The sequence below is a fragment of the Ovis aries genome, chromosome 1 (assembly GCF_016772045.2).
Source record: "Ovis aries strain OAR_USU_Benz2616 breed Rambouillet chromosome 1, ARS-UI_Ramb_v3.0, whole genome shotgun sequence".
Taxonomy (NCBI): domain Eukaryota; kingdom Metazoa; phylum Chordata; class Mammalia; order Artiodactyla; family Bovidae; genus Ovis; species Ovis aries.
This window is the reverse complement of record NC_056054.1, coordinates 178617511-178624214: the sequence shown is the minus strand read 5'-3', so window position 1 is coordinate 178624214 and position 6704 is coordinate 178617511.

The following is a 6704-nucleotide window of genomic DNA, read 5'->3' as shown; positions in this document are numbered from 1 at the left end:
GTGGCGGATGCAGGCGTCTGTTCTGCTTTTCCACTGGGGGAATTACTGTTGGGCTTGTAATCTCTTGGTTTTAATTATTTCTTTATTTTTCCTTCCTGTTATGTTGCCCTCTGTGTTTCCAAGGCTCGCCACAGACTCGGCAGGGAGAGTGTTTCCTGGTGTTTGGAAACCTCTCTTCTTAAAATTCCCTTCCCGGGACGGGCTTCCCTCCCTGGGATGGAGCTCCCTCCCCACCTCCTTTGTCTCCTTTTTCATCTTTTATATTTTTTCCTACCTGTTTTTGAAGACAATGGTCTGCTTTTCTGGTTGCCTGATGTCCTCTGCCAGCCTACAGAAGTTGTTTTGTAGAGTTTGCTCGGCGTTGAAATGTTCTTTTGAGGAATTTGTGAGGGAGAAAGTTGTCCTCCCGTCCTATTCCTCCGTCATCTTTTTCTCCGGTCTATATGTGATTTTTAAAAAGATGTCTTTCAACATATCACTTCCCTCAAATGAGTTCCAATCTGTGTATTGAGTCTTATTCTCAATAACACTGACATCCCAGGGGTCAAGGAGTTGATGCTGCTAAGCTGCTAAGTCACTTCAGTCGTGTCCGACTCTTGGTGACCCCATGGACTGCAGCCTACCAGGCTCCTCCATCCATGGGATTTTCCAGGCAAGAGTACTGGAGTAGGGTGCCATTGCCTTTATTTGCTTCCAAAGGCATCCATGTTAAATTTTAAGTAAACTGTTGTTGTTCAGTCACCAAATTACCCAATGACATTTTTCTGGAAAAGCTTAACTTTTTTAGCAGTAGTAATACGTACATGCTAAGTCACTTCAGCCCGTGTCTGACTCTGTGCCCCGCTAAGGACTGCAACCCGCCAGGCTCCTCTGTCCATGGGATACCCCAGGCAAGAATACTGGAGTGGGTTGCTATGCCCTCCTCCAGGGGATCTTCCCCACCCAGGGATCTAACCTGTGTCTTTTATGTGTCCTGTATTGGCTGGTGGATTCTTTACCACAAGCTCCACCTGGGAAGCCCAGTGGTAGTAATAGCTTCTCTTTTCTTCCTCATCCTCTCACGTCAGCAAAACAAATTTCATCAGTCATAAAATGTGTTATTAAAAGACAGATTAATTTGGACAAAGGTAACAGCAGCCTACCCTTCACATCTCTGCCCACCTCCCTTCTCTCAAGAGTATCACTATCCTCCAAGATGTTCTAATGACCAGGGTTTCCTCTCTCTGAATGGAGGTGTCTTAGGATAGATATTGTGATGATCATTTATTTCAGAAGATGGAAGCATGGCTGCTATGTTCCCACTGCCGTTGGTTCTGAGGTTCTCGTTTTGAAAAATCAGGGTTTAGCTCATTCCTGATTCATTCAAGATTGGTGCATCACCAGCAGGAATTCAGTCATAATTGGCTTAGGACAAATTAGTTAGAACCAGGGCACCATTTCTTACAGGTTTGATTGGTTTATCATATTCAGCTAAGTAAAATATAGAAACACTAAATCAAAAAGATCTTATCTACTTCCTTTTTTCAATACAGAGTATTCAACATCTAAACAGTCTCATAATCTTTTTTCCACCCTAAAGGTGAGATGATCATAAAATCTTTAGCAAATTCCCCTAGACATATTTTCAAATCATTTCAAAATTATTGGCAGCATATTAAATAAGATGACTTAAAGCATACAAGAAACAAATGTCACTTTTAGGAAAATAATCACAGAAACATAACTTAGACAGATGTTAATATAGCATAAATTATTTCAAGGAAAAATAATATAGGACTTAAAATTCTTAAATTTGATGTATGGAATGCTGAGCTTTTATGTTTCATTAACATATTTTTTCAAGTGACCAAAATAAACAAAAATTTTAATAGAGCAGATTGCAGAAAGTTGTGATAAAATGGAGCAGTTTCCACATGCAAGGGTTCTTCAGCTTCAGGTATCTATTTATATTTTTGCTGCTTCCCACATGTTAAATTAAAGCAAAAAACCCCCACATTTTTGAATTAAGAACTTTAGCCTCTCTCTCTCTTTTTCTGATACAATGCAGTGGAGATTGGTGGGATGGCCAAGTTAGAAAATATTTTAAAGGAGGAACCAAAAAGATGTGCTAATGGATTGTGAGAGATAAGGAAAAGTTAATAATCAAAGGATGGGACTTCTGTATCAGGTAATGGCAGACAGAAATTTAGACTGACCTTCCCACTGGAGACAAGCAGAAAAGCCAGAAGTGATAATATCTGTTGGAAGTCATCAGGGAACTCACAAGGTGATGAAGAATTACCTGGTCAAGATCCCAAAAAGAAAGAATAACAGATTATTGAGGCTAGCACTCCTAACTGCTTTTACCTTGGTGATATTTGTTGATCTTGAAGAGCTGGCTGAAAAGTTAAGTAGTATTGTGATGGTTTCTTGGGGAAGGAGAGGTAGGGAGACAGGAGAAAATAAAACCAATCCTCACATAGGTTGCAACCCAGGTTTCAGGCACCTGGTGGACTAGAGAATCTGTCCTTAACATTGGGTTAAGATGATGCCAGATTGCTAATGTCCAGATTCCTTGGGAGAAGCAAATGAGAATCTACTCTAGAGAAAGGTAAAATTGTACAGGGTCTCAAATTATTTCTACAGTTTGGAAAACAAAACTCAATGCTTGGCGCATGAGGAAACCCAACATCACAGAAAGAAACAATAGAAGCAAGAGATGATAGAGATATACTCATAGCCACCCTGGGGCTTCCCAGGTGGCTCAGTGATTAAAGAATCTGCCTGCAATGAAGGACATGCAAGAGATGAGGGTTAGAGGGTCCATCCCTGGGTTGGGAAGATCTGGAGTAGGAAATGGCAACCCACTCTTGTATTCTTGCCTGGAGAATAACATGGACAGAGGAGCCTGGAGGGTTACAGTCCATAGAGTCACAGAGAGCGGACATGACTGAGCACACACTCGTATAGACACTCTAACATTGGCATTCTCAGACACTTTATTCTTTTTACACTTAAAGAGACAAAAGATAAAATCAAAAGTTTGGTGGAAAACTAGAAATTTTTAAAAAATGACAGCAGATTTGAAGAAAAAGAATCCAATAGACATTTCAGAACATGAAGAAAAATGCAGCAACCAAAAACTAAGCAGCAGCACTGAAGTCTGAACCCAGGAAATTCAATTTTAGCGACAAGAATCTTAGCAACTACTCTCAAAATTAGGAGAAAAAGTTGTTAACATTCTTAAACTCCCAAATTTAAAGAGAGTTTAACTAACTTAAACTACTTTCTGATTAATCATTGAAAACATATCATATAAAAGATAAGCCATATGGTCGAATATGTGGTTTCAGAATACAAATTTTAAGCCACTGATATAATAAACTATGATCAACAGAACATTTGTTATTTCCTTAGAAATGTTTCCCTGAAAATTGAATGAAATTGTAGACAGTTACCAGCTTCTATGATTGATACACTTTTCATATTTTATATTGTTCAGCTTCCCTGGTGGCTCAAACGGTAAAGCATCTGCCGGCAATGTGGGAGACCCGGGTTCAATCCCTGGGTTGGGAAGATCCCCGGGAGAAGGAAATGGCAACCCACTTCAGTATTCTTGCCTGGAAAATTCCATGGACCGAGGACCCTGGTGGGCTACAGTCCATGGGGTCTCAAAGAGTCGGACACGACTGAGTGACTTCACTTTCACTTTCACTTTTACCAAAAAGTTGTCCTGAAGTGATTTATTAATTTAATACTATCTAGAACATTTAAGGTGACCCCATTTGGCTCAGTCTAGAGATTTTACTTTTAAAAGTTCCTGATTCTTCTCAGAACTTGTAGACCCTTTGATCTACTTCACTATATTGTTTATGCAACAAATTAATAGAGTCAAATAATAACATTTGTAATATCTTCCAATAAATAATAATTTCAAAGACCCACTTCAAGCAACAACTGACCAAATCTTTAATTTGTCTTCATTTCTCTTTCCTGGGGCTTCCCTGGTGGCTCAGATGGTAAAGAATCTGCCTGCAATGTGGGAAACCTGGGTTTGATCCCTGTGTTGGGAAGATCCCCTGGAGAAGGGGATGGCTATCCAGTATTTGTGCCTGGAGAATTCTATGGACAGAAGAGCCTGGTGGGCTACAGTCCATGGGATCACAAAGAGTCAGACAAGACTGAGTGACTAACACTTTCACTTTTCCTTTTCTAGGAGTAAACTTAAAATTCTCCTGCCTATAAGTTCAAATAGCTCTGCACCAGAAACATTGTGTTCCCCCTGAAGATCCACTCTTCATTTTTTGGTCCTTTGGCCCTGCCAGAGACCACATCCATGGGGTCCATTATTTTTTGACTCCCCCTCAGGCCCCACCAGTGTGGAGGCCAACAGATCTGTGGGAGCCAGAGAATTAGATGAGGACATTTGTCTCCTTAATCTCTGTCTTCCTGGTTCTGTCTGACCAGCTGCCACCTCCAACGAAAGGTCCACCTTCAGGCATCAGGGGCTCTCAGATCTGACCAGTAAAATACATGTGTGTAAGAGACTGATTATGCCAACCCTGTGGTGTTTCTCCAGCCAAACTTTTGACTGTTTCCAGGGATCAAATCTTGACCTGACAATGAATTTTAGTTTTCAAAAATGCCCCTGTCTGGTGATTAGGGTAAATGGCAAAGCTGTAAGAGGTAGCTATAAAATAAAGAGACTAATTCTCTTTTAGGATCCCTAACTTTGAAGTCAGTGCTTCCGAAAGAGTTCCAAATGTGTTGTGAGTAGGGGAAAGAGGGTGAGAATGCATGCCTTAGATCAAAGGGGCAAATTTGAGTAATGGTAATAATTTGACAAAGCAGAACCTTGTGAAAATAAAGTTAATTGTTGAATATGAAAAAACGTTCCTGTTCCTTTTTGACTCTAATAATTAGGGCACTTTGGAGACCAGATAACATGCGTCTCTTTTTCAAATACTTTGCCTGGATGTTGGGTTTATTTTCATATTTACTTTTGGGGGCTTTTCTCCAGTTTTGGCAAGTGGAGGCTACTCTCTGGTTTTGGCGCATGGGCTTCTCATTGGAGTGGCTTCTCTCATTGCAGAGCATGGTTTCTAGGATGCACAGGCTTCAGTAGGTGCTGCTCATGCGCTCAGCAGTGGCGGTTCCCAAGCCCTAGAGCACAAGCTCAGTATTTGTGGCACACGGGCTTAGTTAGTCTGCGGCATGTGGGATCTTCCCCAAGCAGGGATCAAACCCATATCTCCTGCATTTGTAGGCAGATTCTTTACCACCAAGCCACCAGAGAAGCCCCTGGATATTGGTTTTTAGACAAAGTATGACTCAACTTTTCATTCTTTTCTGTTCATTTCTGTATTCTTCTGGACTTCCCCTTCTCAGTTGTCACGCATAGATGAAAATAATATAACTTCCTCTAAGTGTCAGACTTTATTTTTTGGGGCTCCAAAATCACTGCAGATGGTGACTGCAGCCATGAAATTAAAAGACGCTTACTCCTTGGAAGAAAAGTTATGACCAACCTAGATAGCATATTCAAAAGCAGAGACATTAGTTTGCCGACCAAGGTCCGTCTAGTCAAGGCTATGGTTTTTCCAGTGGTCATGTATGGATGTGAGAGTTGGACTGTGAAGAAAGCTGAGTGCCGAAGAACTGATGCTTTTGAACTGTGGTGTTGGAGAAGACTCTTGAGAGTCCCTTGGACTGCAAGGAGATCCAACCAGTCCATTCTGAAGGAGATCAGCCCTGGGATTTCTTTGGAGGGAATGATGCTGAAGCTGAAACTCCAGTACTTTGGCTACATCATGCGAAGAGTTGACTCATTGGAAAAGATTCTGATGCTGGGAGGGATTGGGGGCAGGAGGAGAAGGGGACGACAGAGGATGAGATGGCTGGATGGCATCACTGACTCGATGGACGTGAGTCTGAGCGAACTCCAGGAGTTGGTGATGGATAGGGAGGCCTGGTGTGCTGTGATTCATGGGCTCGCAAAGAGTTGGACATGACTGAGCAACTGAACTGAACTGAACTGAAAGGTTTTTTGCTTCTCTGAGAATTGTCAGGTACACAGAAATTGCCAAAATCATCACCAAAGATTCATCAAGGGTGCATGAGGGGAGTTAGGAGATGCAAACGCTGGCCAAGGGCCTGGTCAGGAATTTGAAAGGACAGGAAAATGGGTTAAGCTGTCCCTTCCCTTTCTAACGCCACAGGAAAGGGATATTTCTCTGGCCAGCACTTCTCCTCTTGCCCCAAGTCCAATTTCTCCTTGGGAAGTGGAGTAACATGTTAGCATGTTAATATACTTCATAATCCAAATTTCAAAGTGTAATGTTCCTGAATTTCCTGCTGCTGCTGCTGCTGCTAAGTCGCTTCAGTCGTGTCCGACTCTGTGCGACCCCAGAGACTGCAGCCCATCAGTCTCCACGGTCCCTGGGATTCTCCAGGCAAGAACACTGAAGTGGGTTGCCATTTCCTTCTCCAATACATGAAAGTGAAAAGTGAAAGTGAAGTTGCTCAGTCGTGTCCGACTCTTAGCGACCCATGGACTGCAGCCTACCAGGCTCCTCCGTCCATGGGATTTTCCAGGCAAGAGTACTGGAGTAGGGAGCCATTGCCTTGCTAGTAAGTTTATAAAAACATTAGTTTCAGTTTTACCACCAGGGGGCAGCAGAGAGTGATCTTGCTGCAAATAGTGATTAGAGACAGTAATTTCTCTC